We start from the raw sequence: 13,813 nt of genomic DNA, 5'->3' as shown, positions 1-13,813 counted from the left end.
ATTCATAGATCACAGCCCCGGTAGTATTTTAAGTATATAGGATCAGTTCCAAAACTATTAGGAAATGGTACTCTTCTGTTCCAGGGAGACTGTTCACTCTTCAATACAAGCATTATATGGATTCTTGTTAGTAACTGATTAATACTGATATACATTCCATTTAAAAGTACACCAATACAACACATTTCTCCAATCCGCTGCCCTAAAGACTGTGTTTGCCCTGCAGAAACCAGTTTCAGGTTTGAGGCAGTTTGGGTATATATATATATATGTATTTATGCCTGTGAATAATGTGGAGAAATACGAGTAAACTCTGAAGAAATTGCTGGTATGGAATTCTTGTCACAAACAGGTGAGCACAACAGAAGGTTACATAGAAAATACAATGAGTAATATATCTCTCAGTGTGGATAATTTAATTTAGGTCAGAAATAAAGGGTAAAATATTCCCTTTGAACAAATTCCACGATTATTTCAAAATATCATCTGTACAACACTTTCTCACACTGCATAGTCCAATGGCACTATCTACACATTTGGGTACAATTTGCATGAAGAATGGTATGACTCAGTTTGTCTGCACTTTTTTATTTATTTTCTACTTAATTTAATCATAAAACTTAATCACAGAGATACAATTGTGTGAGCTTTAATTTCTTCAACAGAAAATAGAAGTGCCTATTTTATTGCAGCTACTTTGAACAGACCACAAGAAATCCACACAAATACAAGATGACTTTCAGTGACTCTACACACGCTCATACTTGTAAAAAGTATTTTTTATTAATTTCCTGTGTGCAATTCTGCTATTTAGAGAACATTAAGAGCTATTATTCCAAACCAATCTGCATTTGGGGTGAAATTCTGTGGTTCTTTAGCAGTCCACATGTGCTAGACACACTCTTTAAGCAGGAGTGGATTTTCTTCTTACATCATAACATACATTACGGTTGTAGGGCAACCAGAGAGAAGATTCAAGGTCATTGTGTAGAACTGCAGAAATTGTGCTATGAATGCTTCAGTGTATAAATGAAAGTGGGACAAAGGAGGAATGGAAGAGAAAACCAGGCAAATTTTGTAGAATCATAAGATAGTCATGCAGAATCACAAAACCACCAGAATCATAGGGGTTGGAAGGAATCGTTGACTTCAATCCCTCTGCTAAAGCAGATTCTCTAGAGCAAAACAGTGCTCTTCTAGCAGTATCACTCACCTCCAACATGGCATTTAAAAATGAACAGAAGAAAGAATTTAGCTTTTCGAGGTATAAGCATCTTGCAAATTACTTTCTTCTTGGTGCCTGCTGATAATGTGACCAGCCATGAAAAGCATTTATTCAGTGCAAAAGATTTATGATCAATACTTTAATTATAAATCAGTTCAAGGGCAATCAAATATATTAACCATGTAATTTAAGGTAGAAGTTTCTAAAACCAAACCAAAATAAAAACTTCTCTGCAGCACCCTCTATATTTATTATGTGCCAGAATGGTTTATAAACAAGAAAATTATATATTAATAATGCTGCAATACAGCTTTAAGAGGATTAAATATATTTCTAGAATGAGGTCTAGACCCAGACTAAACTGTTATCTTTATGTTCCACTTTCGATTTTGTGCTAGTAAAAAGCATTCAGAAGAAGAATTTCAAGCTGCTGGTTTTTGCATTTGGAGGTTTTTTTTGGGGGGGCGGGGTTAGTTTTGGTTTTGTTAGTTATTTTGGGAATTTTTTTGTACAAGACAATTCCATTCCAAGAGGATGCTGACATTCAGATTTTCATCCCTCTGCAGATAACTCTCGTAGTTGCTATCGACTTCAATAAAACTAGGCTTCCAAATGTAATTTTTTAATGGTATTTTACAAAATCACTGAACTGTAGGAAGAGACCACTGGTGATCACAAAGACCAATGCCCCTAGATCATCAAGACCAATGCTAGAGCAGGTTCCCTACAGTAAGTTACGCAGGAAAGTGTCTAGATGGGCTTTGAATATCCCTAGAAAGGAGACTTTACAGCCTCTCTGGGCAGCCTGTTCCACTGCACTGTCACTCTCAAAGTAAAAAAGTTCTTCCTCATGTTCAGATGGCACTTACTGTGCTCCAGTTAATGCTCATTGCTTCTTGTCCTGTTGCTGGGCACAACTGAACAGGAGTCTGGTCCCATCATTTGACAACCACCTTTTACATATTTATTAGCATTTATAAGATCCTCTCTCAGTCTTCTCTTCAACAGGCTGAACAGCTGCAGGTCTCACAGCCTTTCCTAAAATTGGATACAGAAAGATTATATAAATAATGGCTGTTAAAACATTACAGACAAACAAGAAGATGGTATTAGAAACCTAGACTTTAAAATGTAGCTGTAGCTTCATAGATGCAATGAAACCAGAAAAATTCTGGAAAAATTATGGTAACTATAGCTGTTTCTTTACCTTCTCACTGAGAGAAAAATAACATTAGAATGACAGTCTTACATTTCAATGATCACACATTCCAATATCAAACTGGTATTGTGCTGTAAGATTCAATAGTCTAACTCTTTTAGAAGGCATAAAATAAATGAGATAGATATTTCTTTGATAGTAGAAAATTCTAAAAGACCATTCTTCTATTCTTTCTTCCACTTAACAGTCTTGTATACATTTTAGCTCCAATTGAATCTATACCACCTTGCATGCATGAAGCAATTTAGGCTAAATAGCAGTGTCAAAATGTCTGAAAGAAATTATACCTGCTGACAGTGAACAAGATGATCAAGAGTTCAGGTCTGGTAGATGAGTCACTTTTTGCATGACCAGCACAACTTTATATCATACAAGAAAGATTTGAATCAGTAGCATCACATGTGGCACAGGCATTTGGAATGTCTTCTGATATGGAGATAATGTGTTGGTGAGATGCATTTAATAGCAGATGACATCAGAAACAAAAACTAAGAACAAATAGTCCCTTTGTACCTTGGCATAGTCTTCACCATACTGCAACATTAAAAATTATTTAATCTCACAGATTCCATTATTTCATTTCATTGCTCACTGCTAACTCTTTGGTTTTAAATATGATGAAAATTGGAAGATCTGTAGTAGCTGTCTTCGGGTGAAAATGTGCTTCTCTAAGCCCATATTTTCCTTTGTTTCTCCAGAATGTGCAGTTTAAATTGAGAGCCAAAGCACACACAGAAACCTCAATGGTTAAAGAAAAGCATTGGCCAGAAGACATGTGCACATGAAAAAAATTTCTCATTCTGTTCTCTTTTTGTTCCTTGGAACAAGCTTGTAAATCAGAGTTGAAACTCAATCCCTGTCATTAATTCATGAATAACATACGTACGGTGCTTAAAGCATAAAAAACACCAAGGCATCTTGTAATACAGTACTATTTAGTCCTGTTTTAGTCATATGACAAGGCACTATCATCTTCCAAAAATGATAAAAAGAAGATATTTTATACTGAAAAAAACAATGTTTTCAACCTTGTCTCAAGAAAACATATTGCAGAAAACAAGCACACAACATTTCCTTCTATTTTCTTTCTACATCTTGAAGATCTGTAAAAGTTTCTAGAGAAAAATAAAATGAAAAAGATGTCATCTAGAAAATTAGACCGAGTTCAACATGGAAAAAGCAATAAGAACAAAAGAGACTAAAGGAAAATAAGCAAAGCTATAAATACTGGACAGCTACATAGTTGGGACACACAGAAAAGACTGAACTAACTTTGTATAGTGTTTCCCACATTGAATCCAAAGACAATAATACTGAAAGCACTGGTTTCAATATAGGAGAAGCATGCTGTAGGCCTATTATGAAGTTTGACATAAATTTTCTGACTCTTCATTTCACGATGGTGTGATTCACATGGGTAGCAGTTGCAGAATCAAACCCATTCTCAGGTTTCTTTGAAACAAAAACAAAATTTTAATTTGGCTTGCACATGAGTTCTTAAAAAATGAAACAAATTGCATAAGATAAACACCTAAGTGATTTAAATATCTCCACAAGTTGACTGCATTGAATTCCTTTTTGTTCTTGTAGCTAAGAAAATGCAGTAGTGTTAGTTTATGGAACAAAGTTGCGGGCAACCAGTTAAATTCATAAGCAGATGGGGTAGTAAAAGCAGATTCTTATTTCTTATTAAAACAGACAATCTGGGGGCAGGATTCATCATTTTGTTTTAAGAATCAAGTGTATTCTCAGTAAGTTATCAAGACTTTCCTTCAGGTAAGTGGAGACAAACAAGCATTCCCTGTAGACAATTCCACATTAGCCCAGGTCAAGCCTCTGGCACTTCAAGTACACTTAAGCTCAGGCTGCTGCAGAGGATAATTGTGACCTACCGTATACACACCCCTGTTGGACCTTGTATGTTCACATTCTATGGGATCAGGGAACAGATTCAGCTGAAAATGAACCAAAAGTGCTCTACACAACTCTCTTTCAGAAACAGAAAACCCAGTATGAGTCAAAAAACACATATAAAATAAGCCTATTTGAGTAACTAAGTATGGCCATATAAGGCCATATAGGCCTTATGAAAGCTGAGGATGCTGAGGCATGTAAAACACAACTACGAGGCCTTCAAGCACACTGAAGGACTGTGACCACAGCCTGTGACACAGGCATCAAGTCAGATGTTGGTATAAGACTCCTGGAACCCTTTACAGACAGGTTGCAGCCCTGACTTCTGTCTTCCCTATCCGTCCTCCACCCCATGATATCTCCACCTGTCACTAGACTTACATAGTGTTGGTACTGCATATTAAAATGTATATCTGAAACCTAAATTTCAGTATTGCTTTTAATATATATTTGTGCTCTTTCTTAATTGCATCAGTTCCAATTTACACATTCATATGTACACACATACAACAGCCCCTGAAGTCTAGCGTGTCTACATGGTAACACCCATCTGTAAGCCTCAGATCTCCCTCTTCCTCTTTCTGTCTCTCCAGCTGACACACATATAAAATGTTGTGCAATTAATCTTACAATCCCATTTTAGTCAGATTGTTTGTTTTCCCTTCTGTTCCAAGTTGTTGTCCATTGCCGTGACTACAGACAAGTAGGCATGTTTGATCAGCTAACTATGCTGGATTACGGAAGAAATACTTTATCCAAGAAATAAGACTACTAAGTGTTAAAAAATGTGTATCCTTCCAGTCTTCTGAAGTATCTATCTCTCAATGTTAATGTCAGAAATCAACTCATGGCACACAAAAACTCTTAGCTATCCATCTTCTCCCTCTTTCAAATCTCATTCAGGAAGGTTTAGCTTTATAAAAAGCAGTATAGTTTTTCAAACAAAAGCTACTGTAAGCAATATATACACAGAAAATGTTTGTATTACCACATATTTTGGCAACAGAAGTCAATCCACATTTGCAAACTTAGAAGTGGAATATTTCATTATTGTGTCATTTTTTTCCTGTTTTTGCAGTGTGCAGTAGAAGGAAGATTCAGATCAGAGACACTATGTAAACACAGAAGGAGCCAGTGTTCACAGAAGTCTCTGAGATATTAAGATATGTTGACACACACTCGAAGTGAGAATGAAAGGGGAAGAGAGAGGACATTTCTCAGAAGCAAAAGGACAGAGGAAGAGGAGGACTTTACAATTAATAGGCAAATGGTGACATGGATATTCCTATGACTCAAGAGAAGAACAAGGAAATGCCGGACTTGAAGAATTCTTGGAAAGCAAAACTGAGGCTACCTAGCAGAGAAATGGTTTTAAATACATCTTTCATTATGTTACTAATAGGTAAAACTGAAAAGAAGCAATTAATTTCCTCTGAAGTGCTTCTTCAGTCTGTTTTCCTCAGATGAAGGACATAGAAACTATACTCTAAGCAGTATGCCTCCAGAACATATAATTCAACAGGTGAAGATCTGTGAAGATCTGCACAGAGTCATCATTTGGTTAAAAATCACCATACCAAATGTTTTTCAACCTAATCTCTATGAAAGCAAAGGTCTGCCTTTCAGCAATCCAAAGCAGAAAGGCTTAAATTATCAACATAATTCAACTACACAACAGTTTCTGAAATGCAGACATAAGGGCGTCAATTAAAACCTTTATTACACTTTTTTTAAAATGGTTGTTATTTTTGCCAAAATAAAATATCTGGCTATCATGGGAAGGACTCAGGAACAAGCTGAATATCAAATACCAAGAGGTAATACAAAGAGCAAGTTGATAACAAAGAGCAAGGGTAAGAGAATATATTTCTGCTCAGTAACGCTAACATAATCTACTCAACATGCAAAAAAATTACACACCTTAGTGAGCCATCCTAACCTGAGTGCATAAGCTTCTTAAGTAATTTAGTGAGCCTATTATGTCTACTGGAAATAGACCTGCTCAATTGTTCATTTCCCTAAACTGTTCATTTGCTGACAGTCTAAATCTCTTGTGCAATATTTGAGCCTTCCAGTTACTGTAACAGCAATTTTAACTTTCAGAAGGCTTCCCTTTCCTCTTAAAGACTGAAATTTGTTTTGCAATTCAGCTCATTTTATTTATAAATATTTAATTTTCATTTGCCTCCTTAAAATTTGTTCTGAGTGGATAGTAACATAAATTTATTATGAAGTGTATTTATCTTTCCCTACCTCATTAATGCTCAAGAGTTCTGCTGCCTCTATTAAGCATACTGCTAAACAAACTTCTGGAAGCTGAATCCATGTGAATGGAGAAATGAAGCGTAAATTCAGGGTGCAGTTCTTTTGTTCCCCTCTCCAATTTCTATCAAAGTCACATGCTCTGACAGATTTCAGAAAAGACATTAAAAATGTTGATGTGAAAGCAGGAGATGTGATCTGGAGTAATTTCAACCTTCAACAAATTACACCAACATTATCTCCTGGAATAATCTGAAGTGGCAATTCATAAATCACAGAATCCATACAGTGGGTTTGGTTGGAAAGGACTGCAAAGTTCCAACCCTCTGCCATGCGCAGAATTGCCAACCCCTAGATCAAGCACCAGATCAGGTTGCCCAGGGCCCCACTCAGACTGGCCTCTGACACTATAAGCACTGAACCAACATAAGAAAGAGAATGAAAAACTTCTTTAAAATGAAACAAGAATATCTGTACTGGGGTTTGTAGTTGTTACCAATGTTATTTGAAATATGTTACCAATGTTATTGTTTTTCTCCAATGTTACTTTTCATTAGCTTTGGTCACTGTTCCTGTCTCTCTGAGATACAACTAAAATAAGTTCAAATCAAATCTGAGGCTGCTTGAGAGAGAATGAACTGAAGTGAAGCAGAAGAATGAATGCAAATAGTTTAAAGATTAAAAAAGAAAAAAAAAAAATCAAATGCAGTTTGTCGGTGAGGATTAACTGACAAAGAAATAATTGGATGTTTAGCCTATTCATGTGCGTCATCATGACAATGGTTAGTGACATTTTCAGTGTACCTTCAATTAAACCAATCACATACAGTAAATATTCTGAGCATAAATATACTGAAAATACTGGCCAAACAGAGCACAGCACTATTTTTTTACTTACGTGCATCGCTACAGTTTTATACAAACAGTCACAATTCATTGAATTTTATTTTTTATTTTAAAATATTTATGTTTTAAAATGGCTGGTTACCTTGGCTGGTTATCAAACACTCTCTGATCTCTCCAGTTAGGGTGAAATCCGACAGAAGTTAGTAACTGGCCAGTTCCAGACATATCTGGATACATTTTCCCCCTAAGACCACCTTCACAGCTACTTTTTGTTTTATCAGAAATTCACAAAATGAATCAAATTTTCCCATAATAAATGAATAATTTGACAACTGGAGAGTAAAAGGCTTAGAAGATATTAAGTCAGCTCTGAATTACAAAATCAGAAACCACTGCAGTGCTAAACACCCTAAGTACAGCTTCTGCGTACATCTGTCTGAATGAAAGCTATACTGCTGCTGGATTAATGCAGTACAAAGGGAAAAAAATAAAAGAATACAGCAAACATTTAACAGAAGTATTGAAAGCATAAGTGCTTCTGCCTCCGTGCCTGTGCAGACCAAAGGGGTAGACAACGTGTGTTAGGGCTGAATGAAAGTGTATTATGCTCTTGAATCAGTGGGAAAGCATATAGCCAAAAATACTTGTACTGGCACTCTTGAAATGTCATGATGATCCATTTTCTTTGAAACTGACTAACATTAATGTATTTGCATCCTTGAGATAAAACAATCAGTGAGCTTTTAAAAAGTTCATCTTGTTCCACTAAAACAGATACTGCAGTTCTCTATATAAGTAAAATATCCATCCATTTGTCAAACAGCGATGTTTCAGACATCTGAGTATGTTATTGCAACTGAACTTAGGGTGGATTTTGAAGTTTATAAATGATGAGGTAGTGTTTGAACTCATTCTCTTCTTACTCCCAGACAAAACACAATGCTCAGAAATGCTGTGAAGGTTCTACAACAGTTGCACTTTTTCAGAATACCAAAATACCATTCACTACAGATACTTCTGGCATTTAAGTTCCCCGAATAGGAGCTACTCTAAAATTTGATGCCTATTCATCAACTTTGATACTAGATAATTCTACGTACTAGACATATAAAGAAGTCTCATACGTTATTTCAGAAATTTCTGAGTTTTCATGGGATTCTCTTAGCTACTGAATCAGTCTTACCAAACACAATATTTAGTTAGTAAAGCTTGGTGACACTGAAAGCAGTCTACCATAACTGGTTCGGTATTCTTGACTATTTCTGGATTTGGATAAAATATGTGGTTCACGAAGAAGTGTTAATGTTAACATCCACATCAGATCACTTATAGAAGTGTAACTGATTTGGTTCATTCCTACCACTTAAATCTTGGTACATTCACAAATATTGATAAAGCATTAATTACTCAAAAGGTGACTATAAATGACTTTCCAGTAAAATGATCAACAACAAAAAAATAAAAAAATAAAAATCTAGATAAAATAGATTGATTTGTTCCTGTAGGAAACAAAGAGGGAGCAGAAAGATCACTGATATAATCACTGTTATATATTAAGTCAGTTAACTTCCTATCAGAAAACACTCCAATAAGGAAGTGATGACAGCTAAAAACAACCTACTGAAGAGAATGCTAACATCATCAGTTTAGAACAGATACAGGAAATAGTATATTTGAAGGAGCAATTTTAGACATGAAGTCTGGGAGGAAAAGAAGGAACTAGCAGATTCTTGCAAGAGTGAGTGGCAACACACAGAAATGGGAAGCTGTGACAATAGAAAACACAAAGAGGAGGGTTCAAAATGTTTGTACAACATGGAAAGCAACAAAGCAATAATAGCTGCACAGGAAATTGCATGGGACTTTAAAAATGCCTTACATTTTCAGTATGGGCACACATGGTTAGAGCTATATGAGCACATAATGGGAATTTAGATGCTTGATTTGGTGCTTATGTTCCAAAATCAGATGCTTAAAATTATTACTGCTAATTAATCCTGAATATCTATCAACACACTCAGCTTCTATTGCTCAAGATAGCTAATCAAGATAGCCATCTCCAGTACCATCTTAACCTTAATGATTTTCATTTCTGTTCATACCTATGGACAGTTCCACATTCCTCTGCTTCCCTCTGCTGTGATACTCTAATCGAGGACAATCTTAGAAAACCAGGCTGAACACAAACTGCAAGACTAATGATGAGCATTCCCTGGAGCTAGGGCTTACAAACTATGACTATACTCCCAGATGTGTGAGCTAATCTGTAAACTGATCTTCTCTTGCTCTTCAAATTAATAGTTAATTATTCGATGTAAAGCAAAACATCTTCAAAAGGAGACACGGCAACTGTTCCACCTCAGAGTATTTCATAGCCAGGATACTTTCCTGGAAGATGGGAGACACTGATTAGTGCTCCCTCAGGCAGAGGAAGAAACTGAGCATAAGTCTGCTGCCATTTAACTGCTGAGCTAGTGCATAGCATGTGCTGGGAGTGGCAGGCAAGGAACACAACACTAAGGGGTTTTGAACAAAAAAAAGACTGTACGGCTAATTTCAGGAAAGCTGAAGGATACTGCAGTATCTGAGTCTCAGACAACCACACAACTTAAGGCTCTCTCTAAGCTTAAGTCCTTTTCCAGGTATACCTCTAGCAGCTCTCCATTCAGCTTGCCGAGATTTGCCATGTAACTCTCCTTTTCATAGGAACTTCTACACGAGTAACCACTATGATATTGACTGATGCCTAACACCTAGGCACTGCAGAACTTTAAGCTGAAGCACTTGTGCTGTTCTTTAGTGAGTGTGGTGCCTGCTGAGTTAGGTGTCCTTGACAGAAGGAGGAAATACATTGGTGGCTGCACATATCTGGGTGCACACAGGGCAGTAGAGTTTAAAAGTGAGTCCTGACTGAGTGCACACTCTGTAACCAACAGAAAGTCACAAGGAAATAGTGTGGGAAAAAAAACCCAACCTTTTTGATACACAAATAGTTAAGTTCAGAGAAAAGAAAGTTCACTTGACAAAACAGTCCTGTTTGACCATAAGCCATGTTGTGTTTCTCTCTTCAGTCCCCAGCAGTCTTATCACCAAACCTGCAGAACTAGCTGTCTTCCTGAAAGCTACCATCTCACCCTACAGCCCTTCCTTCATCTCATTCATAAAAATAACAAGATTAACAATTAATCATTCAAATAAAGCACTCTGTGTCAATCTCTATTCCTGAACATATATTAAATTGTTATTTAAATTATTTTTAACTCGGACTGTAACTTCCCCTAATTAGGAATATCTCCATAGTGATACAGACTGGAACATTTCCAAGAAAATCTGATTTATATTAAACGAGTATCTTGCTCATCTAATTAATATTCATCAGAAAATTATGCAGGAATGCTTTCCACATGGCATACATGTCCAGGAACTGAGTGATACATCACACACATTCCTTTCAGATCTGAGATGACAGAAAGGGTGTCCTACAACACTGCTATACTTGCACCTGCTCAGGCAGGTGTTGGGCAAAACATTACTGCAATAAGCAGTATTACAGATATACATTCAGAAAGAAGTTACAAACAAGAGGGCATAAACCTCTGTTATTTCCATAGGCCACTATCATCCAACAAGAAACACTGCTTTTTATGTTGTTTTCCATTTTTTTTCTTGTCAGCATGCCTAACAGGGTCTTACACAGCACAGAATTGCTTGGTACAAAACTGAGATAGTATTGTTCTGAGAATTATCTTATCATTTCCAGGATTTGACATTAGTCATGAACCCGAAAGTCAGTTTATCTTAGAAAGGATGGGAAGCACAAGGAAATTTCACTTACCATATTTTAACAAGTATTCCTAACATATAATCCTTCACATGACATGATGGCCACTTCAGTCTGATTCCTTTCTTCCTCCTCAGATCAGACAGCAGCCACTCCACTTCCTAAGACCCATCCTCAAGTTCTCAGGTAATTCTTTCAGCTGAAACCAAATCAAATAAAGAAACCAACCAACCAACAGAACTACACCTGCAACACTGTAGAGACACTGTAGAGTGTGTAGATTTTTTTTCCTGCTACACAACTAGGAAAGAAGAACATTAAGTCCCTTGAAAATTTTCAGACCCAACAGTCTTTCTCAAATTAATATCAGGCTTTGAAGCACGGCACAAGAAATCACAAGCCTGTAGGATCACAGGTAAGTTACTCATACCGTGTGAGTTAGGTTTTCATCACAATACCAGAAGTGTTACAGCCACAGAAGCTGTGGCAACTGAATGTTTAGACAAGAATACTCACATTATATCCACTTCTCATCTGAAATGTGCACACATGTAAAACTCAGATCCAATTTAAAGATATACATACTGAAATAATATAGAAATGAACAGTGACAATGCCAAGGTACATAAACCAAGGTTTATCTTGTGAAAAGTTATATTCCCATTGACATGTGGAACTTCAGGCTGTTGCAATCAAAAGGCGTGTTTGCAAGTCTAACATTTATAATTACACAAACATTCCCCCACCCTGAATGTCAAACATACTGAATGCCTTTCCGACAGTGAGAGGCTTTCCAGCTGGTAAAGAAAACAGCACAAGGAATTCAGTTGTACATTAATTCAAACTATTATCTATCCACATCTCTAAATCGAGGCTATTTTCTTCGGGCTACTCTACTAAAGCCAAATGGGCAGATAGAACATTTAAATATTTATGAAGATTCATTAGAAAAAGCTGAAAAGTATTACTAGATTAATACATGCCTTTAATAAATGGTGAACTGTTTGCTGTAGAAGGCAGTGGCTCAAAGGTTACTTATGTCTATTTAAAATATATTAATTTCTAACCCATACATTCTCCGTCTGTGAAAAGCTTCCATTCTTAATTAGCCAGACATTAGCCCTTTGTGAACACTGTTTCACTGAACCAGTGAAACAGTACAAAGCTCAGACTAAATGCATTAAACGAACAATAAGCAGGCCTCTCTCCTCCTACTCTGGAAGGCAACGTGGTCACCTGAGATTGTAAACGACTGGCAAGTCACAATTCTGGCACTAACCCCTTTGTATGACTCTGGAAAAGATGCCTCTGATTCTAACACCTTCCTTTCTCTGTTTTGCGTTTAGACAACAGCAGTCTTGGAAAAGTTCTGAGACCTGGAATCACCAGCCCTCATAAAACAACGCTGGCTGTAAGGAACATATGCCTGCTGTAAGCAAAGATCAGATTTGAGACCATCTAAAGAATCTAAAGGTGTGCAAGTACATGGGACTCGATGAGATCTATCCCTAGGTTCTGAGAGAACTGGTGGATGAAACTGCCAAACTGCTATCCATTGTTCTCACTGACTGGAAAAGAGGAAAAATAACTCCCACTTTCAAGAAGGAAAAAAAAGAAGATGCAGAGAACTGCAGACTAGACTCACCTCTGTGCCTGCTAAGATCTTGGAGCAGATTCTCCTAATAAAGCACATCAAAAATAAAGACAAGGTGATTGGTGATAACCAACATGGCTTTACCAAGGGTAAATCATGCCTGCCAAACTTGGTGACCTTTACAACAGAATTATATCAGTGGATAAAGGAAGAGCAACTGACATCATCTATCTGAACTTGTGCAAAGCATTTGATATCCTGGTTGCCTAATTGGAGAAAAACTGGATTTGAAGGATGGACCACTTGATAGATAAGGAATTAGCTGTACGGTTGCACTAAGAGAGAGTTGCAGTCAACAGCTCAATGTCCAAATGTAGAACAGTGACAAATGGTGTTCCTCAGGGATCAGTCTTGGAACTAGTATTATTTAACATCTTGGTAGGTGACATGCACAGTGGGATTGGGTGCACATTCAGCAAGTTTGCAGATGACACCAAAGTGAGTGGTGCAGTTTATATAGAGGCTAGAGGGAAGAGCTGCTATCCAGAGGGATCTGGACAGGCTTGAGAGTTGGGTCCATGCCAACCTCATCAAGTTCAACAAGGCCAAGTGAGAGGTCCTGCACCTGAGTTGGGACAATTAAAGTGCAAGTTGGGCAGAGAATGGCTTGAGACCAGCCCTGAGAAGGATTTCAGGGTGTTGGTCAATGAAGGATTCAACACAAGCCAGCAATGTGTGCTTGCAGCCCAGAAAGAGAAGTATGTCCTGGGTTGCATCAAGAGAAGTGTGACCAGCAGGTCGAGAAAGGTGATGCTGCCTCTCTATTTTGCTCTCCTGAGACCTCACCTGGAGTACTGCATTCAGTTTTGGAATCTCCAGCACAAGGACATGGAGCTGTTGGAGCAGGTCCAGAGGAGGGCCACAAAACTGCAAGATGGGGAAAGAGTCTAGAACACAGAGGGTTACAGCTAC

General features: G+C 37.3%; 1 long non-coding RNA gene across 1 annotated transcript; it reads right to left on the bottom strand.

Moving 5' to 3' along the window:
* Nucleotides 1–537: 537 nt before the first annotated feature.
* Nucleotides 538–12,540, bottom strand: LOC128074498 (uncharacterized). The gene is made up of 3 exons (XR_008203214.1): nucleotides 11,302–12,540; nucleotides 2,732–3,896; nucleotides 538–2,263 (listed from the first exon to the last, which is right to left on the bottom strand). It is a non-coding gene; the product is annotated as an uncharacterized LOC128074498 (long non-coding RNA).
* Between the last annotated feature and the right edge of the window lie 1,273 nt (nucleotides 12,541–13,813).

This window comes from Tympanuchus pallidicinctus, unplaced genomic scaffold (genome assembly GCF_026119805.1).
Source record: "Tympanuchus pallidicinctus isolate F22 unplaced genomic scaffold, pur_lepc_1.0 scaffold9, whole genome shotgun sequence".
Classification (NCBI taxonomy): domain Eukaryota; kingdom Metazoa; phylum Chordata; class Aves; order Galliformes; family Phasianidae; genus Tympanuchus; species Tympanuchus pallidicinctus.
The sequence above is the reverse complement of the archived record's forward strand: the minus strand, read 5'-3'. Positions and strand labels throughout refer to the sequence as shown.